At 43.7% G+C, this 21,540-nt stretch overlaps 1 protein-coding gene across 4 annotated transcripts in view; it reads left to right on the plus strand.

The window, feature by feature from the left end:
• The first annotated feature begins 2,904 nt into the window (after positions 1 to 2,904).
• Chd8 (chromodomain helicase DNA binding protein 8) overlaps positions 2,905 to 21,540 on the plus strand; it is a 73,225-nt gene continuing 54,589 nt past the window's right edge. For 3 of the 4 annotated variants that reach the window (XM_041638839.1, XM_041638836.1, XM_041638838.1), the window contains exon 1: positions 2,905 to 2,997. The gene's annotated coding sequence lies outside the window, so the exon portion shown is untranslated. Of the gene's footprint in view, positions 2,998 to 19,744; positions 19,801 to 21,540 lie in introns of those variants that run through there. The other variant, XM_041638837.1, reaches the window with a different exon arrangement.

Below are 21,540 nucleotides of genomic sequence, written 5' to 3' on the forward strand. Positions count from 1 at the left end.
ATTTGTTGGTTGTTGAGTTTTATTTAGTCTGTTTCCTTACCAGGCAAAAAACTAAAGTATATAATTTAGTATGTTTTTTTTTTCATTTTTCACTCCCTCTCTTCTTTTCTCTCTTTCTTTTTTTAATAAGACCATATAGCCCAGGCTGGCCTAGAACTCCTGATCTGCCTATCTTAGCCTTCCGAGTGTTGACTGTGCCAGCACATTCATCAATGTTGTAGTTTCTATTAAAAAGTTTTTCTTTACTCTTCAATTCTTTTTTTAGCAGTTCATAAGGATTAGAGAATTGGCCAAAGACAGTATTTTGCCTACAGCTGTTATTCTCAGTGTGTGAAAGGGAAGCATTCTAAGTGTTGTTGGAGCATTAGAAAAGGGAAAAACTTAATTCCCATATCCAACTGTATCATGTTTTATAACCTATGTTAGGTATTTTTTGTCATTTTGAAAGGAAACAGAAAAGAATGTGGCTATAAATTCATGACCTGAGTCGAGTGACCATGAGTGTACACAGAAACATCTCGCACCCTCCAAAACCACAGAGAAACCCTGTCTCAAAAAACCAAAAAACAAAAAAAAAACAAAAATAAAACAGAAACATCTCGCACCCACGTGTGCTGAATGGTAATGAGGAGACATGCTGGCTGTCAGTTGGCTTTTGAAGCCACGAACACTGACAATCATGTAATTTATAGGAACAAATCAGTGTAATTAGCAGAAATCATTAGATCAGACACTTTCCCCCTTGCTACGATGCTTATAATGACTTCCTTTGTTGGTGGGTCTTGTATTCTGTACCAGAAAATAGCTAGAACCGTGATAGCCTCTTATTATAGAAACCATTAATAATTGAGATTGTGCCTCTTTGCATTTGCACAGACACTGTTTACACAAAACATTGTTCTCATAAATCCTAATACTTCAAATTTATACAGTAGTATTTAGAGCTAGGAAAGAATTTGACAAAGATATATTCAGTATACAAGGACAATTAGTGATCAAGTCTTTTTTCTCATAAAATATTACATGATATTTTGGGTTTTGTTTTGTTTTTGTTTTTCGAGTCAGGGTTTCTCTGTATAGTCTTGGCTGTCCTAGAACTCTATAGACCATGCTGGCTTCAACTCACAGAGATCTTCCTGCCTCTGCCTTCCAGTGCTGGGATTAAAGGCGTGCGCCACCACTTAGCTTGACATGATTTCTTAACTCTATGCCCATGCATAGAGTTATGCTACTTTTTGGAAAATTCCTTTAATAACTGAAAAGCCTCCATCCATGAATCTTGAAAAAATATATTTTAAAGATTTTTGAAAGACTAGAGAGATGGCTGAGCTGTTGAGCATGTACTGCTCCTTCAAAGGACCAGAGTTCAGTTCCATGTCCTGCATGTTGGATGGCTCATAGCCCCCTGTAACTCCAGCTCCAAGGGGATCCCACACCTCCACTTTGTGCCAGCATCAGCACTCATGCACATACATATACACATAATTACAAATATAATAAAAATATTTTTAAGAGGAAGTTTTGTAGGTCTTGCCATGCAGCCCAAGCACCCTGACAGTTTCCAGTAGTGGTATTTAAACAAACAAACAAACCCCAAAACTAGTGTGAAACTGTAGTTGGCAGAACTCCAGAAAATACAGGAATGCCTTTCTCAGTTCATTTCTCAGATGAAATTTTGCTTCTTTCCAGCATAAATGACCCTGCCAATGATCCCTCTTCTAGGACTTATTTGTCCTGTGTGTATTCTTGAATAGTTTGAACTATTGGTAAACTTATTTAAGGTCCTTTAGGTGTTGGTGCTGGTTGTTTTGTTTCTTCGAGACAGGGTTTCTCTTTAAAGCTTGGAACTCACTTTGTAAACCAGACTGGCCTCTAATTCACAGAGATCTGTCTGTCTCTGCCTCACAAGTGTTGGGATTAAAGGTGTGCACGACCACTGCCTGGTTTAGGTCTTTTTGTTTTGTTTTTGTTTCTGTTTTTTTGAGACAGGGTTTCTCTGTGTAACAATCCTTTAGACCAGGCTGGCCTCGAACTCACTGAGATCCTCTGCTTCTGCCTCCCAAGTGTTAGGATTAAAGGCATGCACCACCACCTCCCGGCTGGTCTTTTGTTTTTTTTTTTTTTTTAAGTGAAATTCCTCGCTCCTATTATTACTAAATGACTCAGTATTTTGGGTTGCTAAAATCAGAATAGGGGACTTGGGGTATGGTAACACAGGTCTTAAATTCTAGTACTCAGCAGCAAGAGGTAGCCAGGTCTCTGGTTTTGAGGCCAGCCTGGGCTCCATAGCGAGTTCCAGACCAGCCAGGGCCAACATTAAGACCCTGTCTTAAAAACCAATGCTGGAAAATCTTTAATAGATGCATAGGTAAGCTTGTAGAATGGCTATGTAAACTGTAATCTGTGTCGATAATCCTGTTTATAAAGGATCACCCCCAAGAACTGGTCACACATAGGTCATTCGAAAAACTTGATTTTGTTGACTTTAATGATAAAACAGCATCATTCCTACATCTAAGTGAGAGGATAGTGGGGCTTGCTCCCAATCACGTTTGCCACGTTATTCCCAGAGTCCGTCACCCTGACCAATAGGTGTCATGAGTATGTGAAGGGAGAGTATGTTGGGGCAGGACCCAAAGGTGGGTGTGTTCACGGAGCCAGCCGACCCGAGACAGGCAGCAGGTGCGGCCCGTGTCTGGGGTACCCCCGCCGGTGCTGCCAGCCCGCGGGGCATTTGTATTTCCAATCAGGCAAATCTGCGGATGCCTAAGCAGCCTTCTCAGCCCCGGGCCCGCCCAGCCGTGGGAGACTTCCTGGACGGCGGCCCGTTCCGGCCCTCCCATTGGTGGGCGGCGGACGGTGGGCGGGCCCCCGTGGAGGCCTAGCAAGCTTGCCTGCTGCGAGGGCTGGCCGTGCTCCGCCGGAAGGCGCCTTGTTCTCCCGGACGGCGGCTCGCAATTCGGCCGGGGAAGGAAGCTGGCTGCGGGACCGGCTCAGGTAAGCCTGCGGCACGCGCGCCTCCGCCTAGCCGGCAGTGGGTGGGGTCACGCGGGCGCTCTTGGGAGCGCTCGGGTGCGGGGATGCTCCTTTGTGAGAGGCCGGCGCCCGTCCCTGCGCCGGGGCGGTCGTGGAGTTTGGAGCTTGTCATCGCCCTCCTGGGCGAGGCGCACACTCGGGGCAGCTGCCTTGCTCTTCTTCCTCCTTCGCGGGAAGAAAAAGTCTCCTGCTCGGTTTGGTTACTCCATACTTTGGACTCAGAAGTGTGAGGCTAGGGTTTTATTTTGTTTGGCTGTTTTTGTTTTCTCTCCGGTCTTTTCTGTGTTTTAGTAAACGTGGGTAGAAAAGCATGGGGTGAGCGTGCGTAGATTTGTTATGTACCCGATTACTGTGGGGCTGTTGCAAAGTAGAGATGATGGGGAACCCGCTCAAGACTTGTCTTCTTTGACAGGTCTGCAGGTTTTGACACATTATGTAAACTTTTCACTAAGAGAGGACCCCTCCCTCTGTCTTTTAGCGTAGACAGTTTTGTTTTGTTTTACCTGTCTCCGGTGTCTCCAAAACTGTGCTTGCCATTTGCTGCATCTGTGCATATGCAGCAGCTCCTCTTTAAGGGGTAGTCGGTAAAGGCTTCCCAGAAGAGGTATGTAGTGGGCCAGTCTTTGCACTGAGTGAGCAAAGTGACTGTTAAACACTACGCAATTTTCTTTTAAAGGATAGACATAATGGGGCATCTCAGACACAAGTGAGAAACTGCTCTGTCAGTGTACGCTGTATCCTGCCATCTCATAGAGTTTGTTAACGCAAGAGCCTCTTTCTTACTGGCTTTTCCTAGTGTCAGCGGAGGTCACATCGGATACTGGAAAGTGAACTTGTGATTTGGATGCCATCCCCCCCCCCCCACACACACACACACTTGAAACAGGATTTTTGACTGTCCTGGAACTCATTTTGTAGACCAAGCTGACCTCGAACTCACAACGATCCTGTTGCCTCTGCCTTCCCAGTGCTAGGATTAAAGGTGTGCACCTCTCTCTCTCTCTCCTTAATATTTATTTATTGGATTTTTTTTTTTTTTGTGGTTTTTCGAGACAGGGTTTCTCTGTGGTTTTGGAGCCTGTCCTGGAACTAGCTCTTGTAGACCAGGCTGGTCTCGAACTCACAGAGATCCACCTGCCTCTGCCTCCCGAGTGCTGGGATTAAAGGCGTGCGCCACCACCGCCCGGCTATTTATTGGATTTTTTGAGAGCGTGTTCTGGAACTAGCTCTTGTAGACCAGGCTGGCCTCGAACTCAAAGAAATCCGTCTACCTGTGCCTCCTTAGTGCTGGAATTAAAGGCGTGCGTCACCAACATCCAGCATTTTTTTAAAATAATTTTTATGGTTGACTATGTAATTGACAACTCTTTTTTTTTTCTTTTTCTTTTTTTTGGATTTTTTTTGAGACAGGGTTTCTCTGTAGTTTTTGGTTCCTGTCCTGGAACTAGCTCTTGTAGACCACGCTGACCTCGAACTCACAGAGATCCGCCTGCCTCTGCCTCCTGAGTGCTGGGATTAAAGGCGTGCGCCACCACTGCCCGACTTGACAACTCTTTTATAATTTATAATTTTTATTTTTTAAAATTTATTTATTATGTATATAGTGTTCTGAGCACCAGATCCCATTATAGATGGGTGTATATTATCATGTTGTTGCTGGGAATTGAACTCAGGACCTCTGGAACAGCAGTCAGTTCTCTTAACCTCTGAGCCATCTCTCCAACCCTATTTTTATTTTATTTTATTTATTTATTTATTTATTTTGGTTTTTCGAGACAGGGTTTTTCTGTGGCTTTGGAGCCTGTCCTGGAACTAGCTCTGTAGACCAGGCTGGTCTCGAACTCACAGAGATCCACCTGCCTCTGCCTCCCGAGTGCTGGGATTAAAGGCGTGCGCCACCATCGCCCGGCTTCCTATTTTTATTTTATATGCATTGTTTTTTGCTATTGTTTTGATTTGTTTTTTTTTGTGTGTGTTTTTTTTTTCTGTGTGTGCCATCATGTATATCTGTGTGAGGGTGTTGGATCTTCTGGAGCTGGAGTCACAGATAGTTGTGAGCTGCCATGTGGGTGCTGGGAATGGAATCTGGTTCCACTAGAAAAGACAGTCAGTGTGTGTGTGTGTGTGTGTGTGTGTGTGTGTGTGTGTGTACAGGAGGCCTGAGGTGGGGGCAAGCTGGGATGTATGCATAGGTTCTTGAATAGTTCAAATCTCTATGTTTGATCTGTCATGTGCATGTGGTCTTTTGATTTTTCCAATTCTCAATCTGGCCACATCCTTTTTTTTTTTAACTATTTATTTTATTTTATAGGCTAATATCTGTGTGAGAGTGCCAGGTCACTTGGAACTGGAATTATAGACAGTTATGAATTACCACCTGGGTGCTGGGAGTTGAACCCAGGCCTTCTGGAAGAGCAGCCAGTGCTCTTAACCTCTGAGCCATCTCTCCAGTCCCCATCAAACTGGCCACATCGTTTTTGATGTGGATAGAGAATATATCTGCTGAGCTGATTTTGTATTACCAGGAAACATGAATCTAGTCTCCTACAACAACCTTTTTTTGTAGGACTAGATGATAGGGCATTGTACCCATCTGGGCATAATTTTATATGAGACAACAGATTCTGTAAGAGGATGCTAAGGGTATCTTTTGAAGGAAACCTTTACACCTCTGAAAAGACAATTTCTAACTGGTTGGTGGTGGTACATGCCTTTAATCCTCCTCCCTTCAGGAGGCAGAGACAGTTGGATCTCTGTGTGTTCCCAGCCAGCCTGATCTATAGAGTGAGTTCCAGGACAGCCAAGGCTATACAGAGAAACCTTGTCTCACCCCCCCCCCCCCCCACACACACACACAAAGAAAAAAAGAAAACGAAAGAAAAGAGAATTTTATTTTTATTTATTTATTTTTGTTTTTGTTTTTTGAGACAGGGTTTCTCTGAAGCTTTGGAGCCTGTCCTGGAACTAGCTCTTGTTGACCAGGCTGGCCTCGAACTCACAGAGATCCTCCTGCCTCTGCCTCCCGAGTGCTGGGATTAAAGGTTTATACCACCACCACCTGGCAGAAAAGAGAATTTCTGTAAGCAGTACTGTGACTGAAGATTACTAAAGTAGTAAGACTTAATACTTTAATTCCTGGAAGAGCTACAACATTCATATGAATGTTAAATAGTTTTATGAAATTATTTATCCACAGCCCTAAAATCTATTTTCTGAGCTCAAATTCAGTCTAATACTTGGGAGAAAAACTAAAGACGAACTTTCCCTGAAACCTGTAGGCCACCAGTAGAAGTCACTCTGCTTCTCTGCTTGCCTTTTAGATCTTGATTCTGAGATCTCAGGTCTTCGAATGACTTCCCCCAGCACTTCTGTGGCCATTCTGGTACTTACTGTCTCTTTCTTTGGCTTTTGATTCATCGGTAGGTGCTCGTGTTTCCTGTGTCACACACGTAGGCTTTATCTCTCCCCTAGAGGGAATTTTGTAGCATTGGTGGTTTTCTTTTTTTTTTTTTTTTTTAATAATTTATTATGTATACAATATTCTATCTGGCATGTATGCCTGCAGGCCAGAAGAGGGCACCAGACCTCATTCCAGATGGTTGTGAGCCACCATGTGGTTGCTGGGAATTGAACTCAGGACCTTTGGAAGAGCAGGCAGTGCTCTTAACCGCTGAGCCATCTCCCCAGCCCATGGTGGTTTTCTTATTAGGATTGATCCTGTGATTTGCTGGATGTCCAGTATCTGCATGACAGCTGTATTTTTTTTTTTTAACATTTGTTTATTATGTATCTGTGTTCTTTCTGCATGTCTGCCTGCAGGCCAGAAGAGGGCACCAGATCTCATTATGGATGATCGTGAACCACCATGTGGTTGCTGGGAATTGAACTCAGGACCTCTGGAAAAGCAGCCAGAGCTCTTGCCCTCTGAGCCATCTCTTCTGCACCCAGCCAGCTGTATTATAAAAATCATAAAATAGTTACAGCTGCAGCTATTTTCTAGTGCCTAAAGTGCCTATCTCACTGTTTACTACGTTCTAGACATTGTCCTCACAGTTTTGTTTTTTGTTGTTGTTGTTTTTTTTTTTTTTTTTTTTTTTTGCTTTTTCGAGACAGGGTTTCTCTGTGGTTTTGGAGCCTATCCTGGAACTAGCTCTTGTAGACCAGGCTGGCCTCAAACTCACAGAGACCCACCTGCCTCTGCCTCCTGAGTGCTGGGATTGAAGGTGTGCGCCACCACTGCCTGGCTCAAAGTTCACTCTTTGTGTTTTGTTGCTGTACTTTATATTTTAAATTTTTCATTGTAAGGAGTGAAGGATACAGCTTGGTAGCACACCTGCAAAGAATATACAAAGCTATGGGTTAAATTCCCAGTATAGTTAAACTATTCTGTAGGGAATTTTTTTTCTCTCTCTCTCTCTTAATTTTCCTTCTTTGATAATTTCAGTCAGGAATGCTATGTTTATATCATTTCCATTCTTCTTTCCCCTCCAGTTCCTCCCATGCCCCCTGATTCCTCACATTATTGACCTCTTTAATTATTAGTGTGTGTGTGCACGCCTGCTGAGTCCATCCAGTGTTGCTTCCGTGTATATGTACTTAGGACCGACCTTCTGGTGTGGCTTAACTATGGGGGGCTCATTTTTAGACAGGACTGATTCTTCCTCTTTCATTAATTGCCTATAACTCTTCTTTAAGGAGTAGCAGGATCTTGACTTTGGTGGGGGTTGCTTTGTTTTTTGTTGTTTGTTTTTTGTTTTGAGGCAGGTCTCACATAGTTAGGCTACCCTTGAACTCTGCTATATGCCTGAGACTGGCTTTGAACTTGTTAATCCATCTTCCTAAATATCCCCAGATGCTGACAGAGCAGGTCTGTGCCGCCATTTTTATTTTCTTTTCTTTCTTTTTTGGGGGGTTTTTGTTTTTTTGTTTGTTTGTTTTTTGGGTTTTTGAGGCAGGGTTTCTCTGTGTATCTCTGGCTGTCCTGGAACTCACTCTGTAGACCAGGCTGGCCTCCAACTCACAGAGATCCACATGCCTCTCTCTCCTGAGTGTTGGGATTAAAGGTGTGCGCCGCCACCACCTGACTTCTTACTTTTTTCTTATTGTCCATTACTTTCTGTCCTTCAGTGGGGTTTCCTGGATTGTTTAGTGCCACATGAAGCAAAATGTTCAAACTTATATTTTGCTTTTGGATTATAGCAAGGGTCTTTTTAAAAACTGAAATATTTAAATTCCATTCACTAACTGTATATTACACAGTTATCAAAGGTCCAATAGAAGGGGCTGTTGATGTAACACTTGCCTAGTATTTACAGGCCCCGAGTCCTGTCTATAATACCACCAAAAAAAAAAAAATCAGAAAAGTCGGTAGACATAGATAGCAATGAACCTTGCATGGATAATCGCATCATATTCGTCTTCAGCAGGAATAGATCCAAGAGTATATTCTGAGCACTAAACAGTTTAGGGAGCTTAGACAAAATTCTATCTTCTTCAAATTCTAGTTATCATTGTATGGTCTCACTAATTTATTTGAAAAGATTGCCAAAAATAATTATTTATTGGTATGCATAATTATTAAGTTCTTTTTATTGTTGAAAGAATAAAATATCCCTGATTTTATTTCTTCTGCATATCTCCAGAGAAATTTGTAGTATATAACCTCACTTTATTTTGAAATGATAGTCCAGTAGCATTCTACCGAAATTACTTGGCAGAAATTTCTAGGATTGAACCCTCCCCATATGTCAGCACCTAAAATGTGATTGTGATAAACTTTTCCTAATTCCCCACAGTCTGGTAAAATAATTGCATAATGACCTTTTTTTCCCCATAATGACCTTTTGTTCTGAGATTCTATAGCTTCTTTTTTAAAACTTTAATTTTTTAGTGTTTTTATTTCTATCATTATTCGTTTTGTTTTGAGACAGAGTCTCTCTGCATAGTGCTGGCTGTCTTTTAACTCATGATGTAGACCAGGCTGGCCTTGAACTCACAAAGAATCTACCTGCCTCTGTCTCCCAAATGCTGGGATTTAAGGCATGTGCCTCCAGAAGAGAGCACTACAATCACATAAGGTCTGGCTTGTTAGGGGGGGTGCTAGATCTGAACTGTGGTCCTCTTGATTTGCTGCAAGTCTTTTTAGCTACTGAGCTATCTCCAGTACACAAAACGCACCCCCCCCCCCCTTTGAGACAGGATCTTATTCTAACCCAGGTTGGCCTGGAATCACTAACTACCATAGACTGGCTTAGATATGGTTTTTTCATTGTAATGTGTGTGCCTTAAGTCTGTGGGCACCACTTTTATTCGGGTGCCTGTGAAGACCAGACCTGGGCATCAGATCTCCTGGAACTGGAGTTACTGGTGGTCGTGAGCTGCCCGGTGTGGGTGCTAGAAATCAAATCCAGGTCCTCTACAAGAACAGCAAGTGCTCTTAACCACTGAACCATCTCCTGCCCTGCCTGGGACTTTTACGCAGTCTTCCTGTCACAACTCCTGACTGCAGGGATTATGCACTTGAACCACCATGCTGAGTTTACAACCTATGGTATTAGGTCAATAACTTTCTGAGAAAGGTTATATAGTAAGTAAATGCCTTTCTATCTGGTGTGCTTAGGGACTGAATTCAGGATCTTCTCTACCATTGAACGTTTCCCTCAGCCACGGTAACTGAATTAGAAATAAAAAGATTACGTAGCTGGAAGTGGTGGCTCACCCTTTCACACCAGCACTCGGGAGGCAGAGGCAGGCGGATCTCTGTCAGTTCAAGGCCAGCCTGGTCTACAGAGCAAGTTCCAGGACAGGCTCCAAAGCTACACAGAGAAACTCTATCTCCAAATATGTGTATGAATATTGTCTGCATGTATGTATGTGTACCATGTGTATGCCTGGTACACAAGAAAGCTAAAGGAGAGTCTTGGATCTCCTGGAGCTGGAGTTACAGATGTTTGTGAGCCTCCCTGTGGGTACTGGAAACCAAAATCAGGAGGGCCTTTGCAAGAGCAGCAAGTGCTCTTAACCCCTGAGATTTCCAGCCCCATGCAACTTAATTCTTAAATTCATTTGAGAAGGCAGCCAAGCTCCTGAACACTTGTGGATCCTGCAGGATTCTTGGAATTGCACCTTATGGTCATTATAGAAACCTTAGGGATTTCCTGCCTTTTTAAAAAAATTCCACTGCATATTTTGAGAGTGAGCTGAAGACATCTTTGGTGATGGGACATAATAAGTATTTGTAAGTATATTGTTCCATTAGTGATAGAATTTCTTTTTAGCTGGTTCTTTGAAAATTTAGTGATTTTTTTTTCTTTTCCTGGCTCTAGGAGTTTTTGTTTTTTATTGTTTTTAAAACAAGGCATTTAAATATATCCCCAGTCGAGAAATTAGTGATTTTTGTATGTTAATTGCCTATTTAGAGTTCAGATAACAGAATTTGGAAGGTGAGGTGTGGTTTTAGGTTTGTCTAAGTAAACTACATCAGTGAGAAGCTTTTTCTGGTCGATTTTGTGTGTGCGTGCATGCGTGTGTGCATGAGTGTGTGTACATGAGTGTCTGTGTGCATGCGTGTGTACATGAGTGTGTGTGTGTTGCTGTATAGGGATGGGACCAGAGCTAGCCCAGTGAACTGTATCATCTGTTTCTGAGTTTTCTTTTTTTCTTTTCTTGGGTTTTTGTTTTTGTTTTGTGGGAGAGGGGAGGTTTGGAGACTAGGTTTCTATATAGCCCTGGCTTTTCAGGAACTTACTATGTAGACCAGGCTCTCTTTGAACTCACACAGATCTACTTGCTTCTGCCTCCTTGGTGCTAGGATGTAAGGCCTACACCACCATGAATGGCATTGCTGGGGGTTTTGACTTTTGTTAGTGTTTTGTTCTTCCTTGTTTCTCTTCTATACTAACCCCCGCCCCCTTTTTTTTTCCGAGACAGGGTTTCTCTGTAGCTTTGGAGCCTGTCCTGGAACTAGCTCTGTAGACCAGGATGGTCTCGAACTCACAGAGATCCGCCTGCCTCTGCCTCCCAAGTGCTGGGATTAAAGGCGTGTGCCACCATCGCCCGGCTCCCTTTTTTTCTTAAAAGATTTATTTTAACTTTTGTGTGTGTGCTGTGTGTGTGTGTGTGTGTGTGTGTGTGTGTGTGTGTGTGTAGGTGCGTAGAGCATGGTGCCTAAAGAGCCAGAGTTAGATCCTTTTGGAGATGAAGTTTTATTTAGATGGTTCTGAGCCACCTCTGGATGCTGGGAACCAACCTCTGCCAGCGCAGAGTATGACTCTCCTCCTTCCCTCCCTCCCTTCTTCCCTCTCTTCCTTCCCTCCCTCCTTCCCTCCTTCCCTCTCTTCCTTCCCTCCCTCCTTCCCTCCTTCCCTCTCTTTTTTCCCTTCCTTCCTCCCTCTCTCCCTTCCTTCTTTCCATCCTTCCCTCCATTCCTCCTTCCCTCTCTTCCTTCCCTCCCTTCCTCCCTCCTTCCCTTCTTCCCTCTCTTCCTTCCCTCCCTTCCTCCCTCCTTCCCTTCTTCCCTCTCTTCCTTCCCTCCCTTCCTCCCTCCTTCCCTTCTTCCCTCTCTTCCTTCCCTCCCTCCCTCCCTCCTTCCCTCTCTTTTCCCTCCCTTCCTTCTTTCCATCCTTCCCTCCCTCCCTTCTTTCCTTCCTTCCCTTCCCCTTCCTTCCCTTCCCCTTCCTTCCTTCCTTCCTTCCTTCCTTCCTTCCTTCCCTTCCCTCCCACCCTCCCTCCCTCCCTTCCTTCTCTTCCTTCCCTTCCTTCCTTTTTTTTTTTTTTTTTTGAGACAAGGGTTTTTCTGTGTCTGAAGCTCTTTCTTAGACCAGACTGGCCTCAAACTCACAGAGTTCTACCTGCCTCTGTTTTCCTAGTGCTGGGATTAAAGGTATTCACCATCATTGCCCTGCTAGGGAACTTTTTTTAAATGAGGCATTTAAATATCTGTACAGGTTTTGGTCATTTCCTTATTTCTCTCATGAAAGTTGGTGCAGGCTTAAGTCTGCAGGAGCTGGGCCTGAGCTAGCAAGGGAATTACGAATTACACAAGAACATCCTGGGAGGGAGGGGCGGCTGGAGAGATGGCTCAGAGGTTAAGAGCACTGACTGCTCTTCTGGAGGTCCTGAGTTCATTCAATTCCCAGCAACCACATGCTGGCTCACAACCATCTGTAATGATATCTGGTGCCCTCTTCTGGCATACATGGAGGCTGAACACTGTGTACATAATAAATAAATAAATAAATAAATAAATAAATAAATAAATCTTAAAAAAAAAAAGAACATCCTGTATGATAGATGCTGAGGTACTCCTGCGCACGTGGTGGTGAGTTGGATTCCTCAGCATCGCCCTGGATTCTAATGCTGAGATCTACTGAGGGCTGCGCTCGCTCTGCATGTTAATGCCAGGTCCCTTGGCCCTGCAGCTCCAGCTGGGAAACTCATTTGTGTAATTTGGTTTCCCATCTTCCTGCCTAGCAGACGTTAGATGATGGATTTTAGTGGCATTGTTATAAAATATTGGCTAAGGAATAAATTCCTCTTCATTTGCCTACTCTGTGTCAAACGTTACATATTATCTTCTACTCTTTAGGATTGCTTTGAATGCATGGTCTGTTAGTTTTATAGCATGTAGTTGATTGAGGAAACACTCAGAACAATGTATGAAGAGTGGCTTACTTAAAATAGGGAAAGCTAGGTTGCATGGAGGTGGAGACCGGGGCTGTTAGCTGAGTGCTCTACGTGGTGATTTACACACCCAGAGGTAGCAGCAGCAGTCGCTGTCCTGGTCAGGTTAGACTTCTCTGGAACTCCGTCATCATCATTTTGTGAGTGTTTCTATCGTGTACGTGTGGGTAGGCGTGTGTCTGCTGTCTGGAGCCATCAGTTCTCTCCTCCTGCACACGTGTTCCAGGACCTGAACTCAACCTTTTCCTCTTGAGTGGCAATCTCCTTTCCCATTGAGCATCAGACCTGTCCTCAGCTCCATAGTTTCTCCTTCTCTGACCATGAGCCAGTGATGCGGTATTGCTTCAGATTCAGCCTGAGTTTAAGGGCAAAGATCCTTAAAGACTCAAAGATTACACTCTTATTTTCTCTCTTCAGGCTTAGACCAAAACTCTAGAGTTTTACCTGTAGTTAAAAAAAAAAAAATTCTACAATGAGGTTGACTTAAAAAAAAGAGTCCAGGCTGGATCATGGTGCACGCCTTTAATCCCAGCACTAGGGAGAGCAGAGGCAGGCGGATCTCTGTAAGTTCGAGGCCAGCCTAGTCTACAAGAGCTAATTCCAAGGACTGGCTCCAAAACTACACAGAGAAACCCTGTCTGGCCGGGGTGGCAGGCAAAAAAATAAAGGATCACTGGGTTCCTGTTCATCACTTACCTGCTCTGTGCTTGAAGAAGTTTTGCCAGTCAGTGATGGTGCATGCCTTTAATCTCAGCACTTGGGAGGCAGAGGCAGGTGGATCTCTCTGAGTATGAGGCCAGTCTGGTCTACAGAGTGAGTTCCAGAACAGGCTCCAAAACTACAGAGAAACTCTGTCTCAAAAAAACAAAACAAAACAAAACAAAAAAAAGTCCAGACCCTATTTTTTTTTTTTTTTTTTTCGGAGACAGGGTTTCTCTGTGGCTTTGGAGCCTGTCCTGGAACTCGCTCTGTAGACCAGGCTGGTCTCGAACAGACCCTATTTTTAAGTCCTGTGGGTGTATATACTGTTAACACTTGCTTTTTGCCACCACCTTAAATTATCACCACTGGATAATTTAAGTCATCATTCCCCCATTCAAGTACTAACCAGGCCTGACCCTGCTTAGCTTCCAAGATCAGACGAGATCGGGAGTGTTCAGGGTGGTATGGCCATAGACGAGGAGTCATCATTCTAAACATAAAAGGGATCACCAAAATTTCACTTCTGCCGATAGTGATACATGCCGTAGAAAAGTCTTTTGTGTGTATGTATACCCCCTTGTTTTTAATTTGATGTGTACAGGTTTGCCTGCAAGTATATCTGCACTGTTTGCTTGTTCAGTATCTATGAAGGTCAGAAAAGAGTATTGGGTCTCCTGGGACTAGAGTTACAGATGGTGCGGGCTGTCGTGTGTGTGTGTGTGTGTGTGTGTGTGTGTGTGTGTGTGTGCTGAGAATCAAACATGGTGTCTCTGGAAGAGTCTCTAGTCTTACGGCTTCTTTTGCTCTGTGTAAGGCTGTGCCCACAACTGGTCCTGAGAAGTGAAGGTGATTTTGGTTTATGATGCCTTTTCTGAGTGAAGCCTTTCCCCTCTCGTTTCCCCTCTCGTTTGTTGTATGTTTAGTAAGGGAAGACGTTGAAAGAGATGAGGGCTTCACTCATACACACTTTTTTTTTTGGTTTTTCGAGACAGGGTTTCTCTGTGGCTTTGGAGCCTCATACACACTTTTGATTGGAGGTTTAATACGTTCTTCAGCAAAAGTACATCGAATGCCCATCACCACCAAGACAGGTTAGAAATAGTCTTTGCTTACATTCTAACAAGGAAGACATCAAAAACTATGTAATTGGTTATTCAGTCTCCACTTAAAAGGAGAAAGTATTGATTATTAAGAGTGACTTTATTGATTATTAGTTTGTTTTTGTTTTTGAGATAGGGTCTTCCTCTATAACCCTGATTTGCCTGGAACTCTGCTTGTGGCTCAGGCTGGCCTTTGACTCACAAATGATCCTCCTGCCTGCCTCCTGAGTGTTAGGATAATAGCCATGAACTACCTACCATGCCTGGCTAAGAGAATTTATAGTAGGAGTATGTATCTTAGGACAGTAGATATGGTATGGTAGTTACATTGCCTAGATTTAAATCTGGTACTACTTTTTTTACTGGCTGTAGGATATTGGACAAATTAATAATCTCTTATGTCTCATTTTCCTCAAGATAAGTGTTTCAGCTTGTTAAGAAAATTAAGGTTGAGTATAATTTGTTAGTAGAGCAGTTCCTAGGTTATTTCTTTTTTTTTTTGATTTTTCGAGACAGGGTTTCTTCGTAGCTTTTTGTTCCTGTCCTGGAACTAGCTCTTGTAGACCAGGCTGGCCTCAAACTCACAGAGATACGCCTGCCTCTGCCTCCCGAGTGCTGGGATTAAAGGCGTGCGCCACCACCGCCCGGCAGTTCCTAGGTTATTAATTCCTCCTTAATACCATGTGACGTTGGATTGGAGCAGAGAGAAAGGAGAAGGAAAGGATTACTTCGGTTACAAGACAAGTGCAGTGGTCCAGTAGTAACCAGAACGGATAGAGCAAAAGTAGGTGATACAGGAGGTAAAGAAAAGGATGTCTTGTTTCTGGCTGTGACTTGATAGGAGGTTGCTGGAAGGTGGTCATGTTTAGTGGTGGGGGATTGGAGAGGCACCAAGAAAGAATGTTGAGTAAGCTTTTAACTGGGGCAGTGGGTTCAGAGGTAGAAATGAAAGAAGTGAGGGCATGTGGATCATTCAGTGAAGAAATGAAAGAATAGCAGTTGGGGCTGTACGAATTAGACATCCTTGAAGAAAGGACGGTGTGAAGAGAAGAAACCTGGGAGCCTGAGTGAATCTCAGAGCAGAGAGAAGAGAGAAGTGGCTGCAGAGGCAGAGGGAAAACCAACATGGGGCCTTGAAGCCAGGAGGAAGATGTGTAAGGAGAGGGTGGTTTTCTGCAATCACATGTGTGCCCGGTACCTTCAGGGGCCAGAAGAAGGCTTTGGATGCCCTGGAACTAAAATGGGTAGTTGTGAGCTACCACACGGATGCTGAGAACTGAACCCGAGCCCTCTGCTGGAGCAGCAAGTATTCTTAACTCCTGAGCCCTCTGTCCCTCCAATGGGTATTTTTCCTTTGATAGGATAAACTGGTCTCCATCCTTAAAATCTTTACTCTCCTTGCTTGCTCCCTTCATCTCTAGTTCCTTTCTGTTTATTTTTTTTAAGTTGTCATAGCTCATTCTGTTCCTTAAATTATAATGTCCCCCCATTTTGTTTGTTTTTGTGTTTGTTTGTTTGTTTGTTTGTTTTTCGAGATAAGGTTTCACTGCTTAGCCCTGGCTGTTCAGGAACTCACTTTGAAGACCAGGGTGGCCTAGAACTCAGAGATCTGCTGCCTGTGCCACCACCACCCAGCCTAACATCCATCCTCTTTTATTAGCTCTTGCCTTCTATTCAAACTGCATTTGGCCTCCAGCTAAATATTTTGTTTAGTCTGCATTATATTAAATTAGGTATCTACACTTGAAAGTACAGATATTACATACGAACTCTACATTTCTAACTTTTGAGAAATCAAAATTTCTCTCTCCATCTTGGATATATATTTCTTATAGTAGCTACTTTGTTTAAAGGGGACCTAGGGAGGCCATGTGTGGTAAACTTTTTAAATCCCTGATCCACTGTTTTAATTCCCAAGGCAGACGCAGGTGGATTTCTGTGAGTTCAGGCCAGTCAGGGCTATGTAGTGAAATCCTGGTCTCTCCAGTTTCTCACAGACACCAACATCTTCTAGTCTCTCAATGATATCAGAGCAGTTTTTCTTATACCTGGTCTATTGCTCACATTTCTTAGCTAGTCTCCACTTTTAAATCTACCATCTAGTTATGAGGACTCTCTAAATCTATCAACAAACTGCATTTTTTACAGCCAGTTTATTGAATGTCACAATTTAATATGCTATAAACAACTCATTCAGTATAGCTAAGTTCCATAGTCTACTAATTTTTATCTCACTTTGAAGACCAGGGTGGCCTAGAACTCAGAGATCTGCCTGCCTGTGCCACCACCACCCAGCCTAACATCCATCCTCTTTTATTAGCTCTTGCCTTCTATTCAAACTACATTTGGCCTGTTTCTGGGCCCTGTTCCTTCCTCCCGTCATATTTTGAATCACATTGCTATAGTTCAGATCTTAATTATCTTGTTAGGTAGGATGCAGAAGGGGAATTTATTGGAAGCTTATTAAGTGGCTCACAAATTGAAGGTTTAAAAGATGGTCTGAAAGCCAGAGAGGTATGTCCACAGAGACCAGACACAACACTGAACAATGTGGCTCTGCAGATAGGACTTCCCCCCAACGTCTCATGCATAAGTATCTCATCATATATGCCTTTTATTGCTGGACAGAAAGAGCATGTTAGTAAATCTCCAGTATCTTTACTGGACTCATGGCACTCTCCTGACTGACCCTACATCTTCTGCTCTTCCATCCCTCAAAGCAAGTTAGGTAACTAAGGTTAGTTCTGATCAAGTCATTACTTTTGTTTCTGTAAGACAATGGCTCTCTGATGCCTGACTCTTGCCTGCCCTTCAGCTTTCTGTCTGTTCAGTTTCCTGTGATGTATGTGTTGGTAGGATTGAACCACAGAATTCTGTGTCACATACTCTTCATTTGCATGCTTTTGTTTTTGCCTTCCTTCTTGCTATCTCTGCTGCTTGGTTGTCTTTTTCGTGTGGTCCACCTTAACCTATCTCCTATAATTTAAGAAACTACTTCCTGGTATCTTTTCCTCCTAAATTAATTTTACCTTCTTCTTTTGTCTCTGTAGTGAGCCCTGCTGGTTGTGTTACCGTCTTGTAACTGTTTATACTTGCCCACTTGTTATTATCATAGTGCCTACTACTTACCTTTTCCCACATTACACACATCCAATAGGAGTAGTGATTATCTCTCACACACACTCCCCTCCCATCTCCCTCCTTCTATCTTGTTTTTGTTTAAATAGGCCTTGAGTGCCTGATACTCCTGTCTCCTCCCCCCCCCCCTTCAAGTGCTAGATTACAGGCATGCACCATCATGTCTGGTGGGTAATGGGTTATTTATTTTTGGACTCCTAATATTATCAAGTTACTTAGTAGTATACTGTCTACTCAGTAATTTTTTTTATTTATTGATTTATTTATTTATACAGTATCCTGCCTGTAGGCCAGAAGAGGGCACCAGATCTCATTATAGGTGGTTCTGAGCCACCATGTGGTGAGGACCTCTGGAAGAGCAGTCAGTGCTCTTAACGGCTGAGCCATCTCTCCAGCTCCTCAGTAAATGTTTAGATAACTGGGCATGGTAATCCTGAAATCATGGCTGTAATTTCAGCACTGGGGAGGCTGAGGCAGGAGAATCACCATAAATTTGTGGCAAGCTTGGGCTACATAGTGAGTTCCAAGGCAATCTAGATTATGTACTGTGAGACCCTGTCTCAGACAAAAATTGAGGTAGTGAATGAAGAAATGTAGATCTTAGAACGTAAGATTTGGACACAGCAAATCAATGGTAGTATACAGTTTGAATGCAGCAGTATTGACTAGACCCATATGAGAAAACATATAGCAATAGTAATGACTTTTTTGACTAGCATGTAAGTGTTTGCATCGAATAACAGTGGGAACTAGTACAAAAAGGGCAAGGTGTGCTATTAAATCTACCTTAGCCTCCTGCATGCTAGAATTGCAGACATGCCCCACACATTTACAAGACTAACAGGATGTCTTTGAAAGTTCTTAAGCATGAAGTTTGTTTGGTCAAATTGTGTATTAGAAAATTAGGCCAGGCAGTGTTGGGGCATTCCTTTAATACCAGCACAGGGAAAGTAGAGATAGGTGGATCTTTGAGTTCGAGGCCAGCCTGGTCTACAGAACGAGTTCCAGGACATCTCCAAAAAGCTACAGAGTCTCGAAAAACAAAACAACAATAAAAGAAAAGATAATTAAAGTAGCAAGATGGGATCAGGAGTGAGAAAGATCGTTTACGAGACTTGCAAGAAAGCAAATCCTGACTTTGCTACTTAGTTTCTTAGTTGGATTCTTCAGCGGCTCGGTTTTCTCGTCTGATTCAAAGTGGTTGAGTTTCAACCATAGCGCAGTGCAGGTTCTGAAGTCTGTTCCAATACATTGCCGTTGTGTCAGTAGGACTTGGCAGTTAATTGGATGCTAAATATGGAGGTTCAGAGCCAGCCTAAATAGGAAGCCTTAATACTACTACAGTCTAACTGGGTGTTCCTGGCTTGTCTTGTGGTAGGCAACACTGGGGTCTTTAAAAGTAGGAGGTTTAAGTTCAAGTTGATCTTTCTCCTAGACTGCTTGGGACAATGGGGATGGATCTCAGTGCCGTGAGAGCGAAGTCAAACTCACTGTTTGGAGAGAAAGAGCCTGGGGGAGGACTGGGTGTGTATTTTGGAGGGCACCGGGTCACAGAATTGTTAGAAGCACCTGAGCTAACTTTGTGGAAGCAGAAGTGTCAAGCATGCAAGCCAGTTTCCTGGGTTATAGCACAGAGTGTTTTATCTTGGAAGAGGAGAGCGAAAGGCTGCGTGCCCAGCAACTGTACTGCCTCCTGGTATCGTCTGGGCACCTTGTGGTGGGGAGTGGGAGGGAGTGACAGGGCTGCCGGAAGGCAGGGGTTCCAGAGGGAGGCGGAGCTGGCCTAGTGCAGAACACCTTCCCAGAGCTCCTCTCGGATGTGCTAGCGGTGTGAGTGCTAAGAAACCACCCTTAGGATTGCGCTCTTTGCACCTTCGTTTTCAAGCAAGCTGCAGGCTTGGTCTCGGCCCTAGAAACCGGATAGGCCTCGCTGTGCGCTCTCAACCTAACCTGCGGGGGAAGGGAGCTGCTTCTAGTCCCGCCCTTGCGCTGTTTTGCGTCTCTGCGCCTTTGTTTGAGTGGCAGTGCGATTCGACCAATGGAAGTGTGGGGCGGGCAAGCGCATCAAGTTAGGTTGCGCAGAAGGAGGGGAACTGGTGCTGGAGAGACAGCGAGAAGCGAACCGGCCCCACGGCCACCGCAGGTAAAGCCACCTTTGCCTCCCATCGGGGTGAGGTGCAGGCCCTTTTCTCCTTCGGGGCTTGCTAGGCCTCTCAACCTGCAGCCTGCGTCCTAACGTTGCTTCTTCCCCAGGCATCACACCCCCACCCCCACCCCCCGCATCTTCCCATCTTGACCATCCCCACCTCGGAGGGTGCCCCCGATAGCTCCCTCGCTTAAGTGCATGTACTTCAACTCCTTTTGGGGATCTAGTTGGCCTGAAGTCTCCCGCCCGTGCCTGTGCCTGCCTCTGCCGTATGGGCCTTACTGGCACCAACCCCGGCAGTAAGAGCAGGTAATGTACCCGACCCCTCTTCCCACCCCCACTTTCAGTAGCGTTTACCTCTCCATCAGTTCTACTTCCTTCCCTTTCCCCGTATGAATAACATTAATTTCTACAGTTTCCCTCTTGGCCTCTGAAAAATACATGGTTTTAGGTTTTATGGTTGGCTATTTAGCTTTCCCAATTTTTAACGAGGTGCTCCTTGTTACCAGCCATATTTGCCCCCCAAATGTCTGCACCCGTAATTTGGGTATGCTTCTTCCTACAGCGATTAGAAAACAGAAACAGAGTTGCCACTCATTTGACTGAATGGTGAATACAGAGAAGATAGGCTCTCGACTTATTTGAGGAAGCCTGAGTGGCTCCAAGTTATTAGCTTCATTTCTTGTGTTCTGTGTCCTTCCAGCCTCATCATTCTTTGACCCTAACTTGTGATTTTATTCACTTTGGGTGTCTATTTCTCATTTATCTTTAAGGTTTAAGATTCTCCGAGTGTCCCAAATGTTTCTATGGCATAGTTTTTTAGTGTTCCCTTCTATAAATTATTGGGTTATTTTTTGTTTTGTCTTTTTAAATGTTATATTCATTTTATTTTCAAGGTATTTCTTGTTTAAATTAAACTTTCCCTATTCATTCTGTGTTTTAATATCTGTGTCTAACTCAATCTCCTGAAAATGATACAATTTCCAATAAGGTTTATGCTTTGAAGTAAAAAAAAAAGTTTATTTTCTGAATCTTTGGGCGTAGAGGTTAGGTGGGCATGAGTAGGCTTTCTAAGACTGTATACTACAGAAAAGAGTCAATGTTGCTCAGTATGTCATTTATTCATTGAGAAATCTACAAATGGAGAATCTGTGCCTGTAGTTCAGTTTATATAATGTATCTGTTAGGTGATGAAATGGTATCTACTGCAGTGTTTCTCTCGCATTGTAAACAGTAAACTACAATAAATGCCCTTTGGGGGTGATGTGAGAACTCTTACCCCAGCCTAGAGGTACTAGTGACTTTTTTCATGCTCTTTTCTTCCTACTGACATCAGTTCCCTTGCCCATTGTCTTTTACAGATCCGTACTGGTCAAGATTTTGTCCATTTGTACTGACAGTAATAGAAAGGAAGTATAAGTACAAATACAGAATCGTGATGCTAGGTGCACATTTAAAAACTACACTTCCCACCCCACCCACCCCATGATAGCTCTTCTCAGTGTGCGTACCTTCCTTCCACACCCTGTGTGCGGTCACCATTTGGTTGAAAGACATGAAGATTTTGTGGTAGATGAGTAGAATAGAATTAAAATACAGTGTGATGAGACAGACAAGGGATAGAAATGGGCAAGATTATTACAAAACACAAGGATCAGGGAGTCGGAGCGCCAAGGCTCCAGACGTACAAGAATGGTATTGAAGGTGGCCAGGCCTCGAGCACCGGTGTGGGGACTT

The sequence above is a fragment of the Microtus oregoni genome, unplaced genomic scaffold, assembly GCF_018167655.1.
Source record: "Microtus oregoni isolate MIOR12 unplaced genomic scaffold, Mior012 000056F_ref0000123, whole genome shotgun sequence".
Lineage (NCBI taxonomy): Eukaryota > Metazoa > Chordata > Mammalia > Rodentia > Cricetidae > Microtus > Microtus oregoni.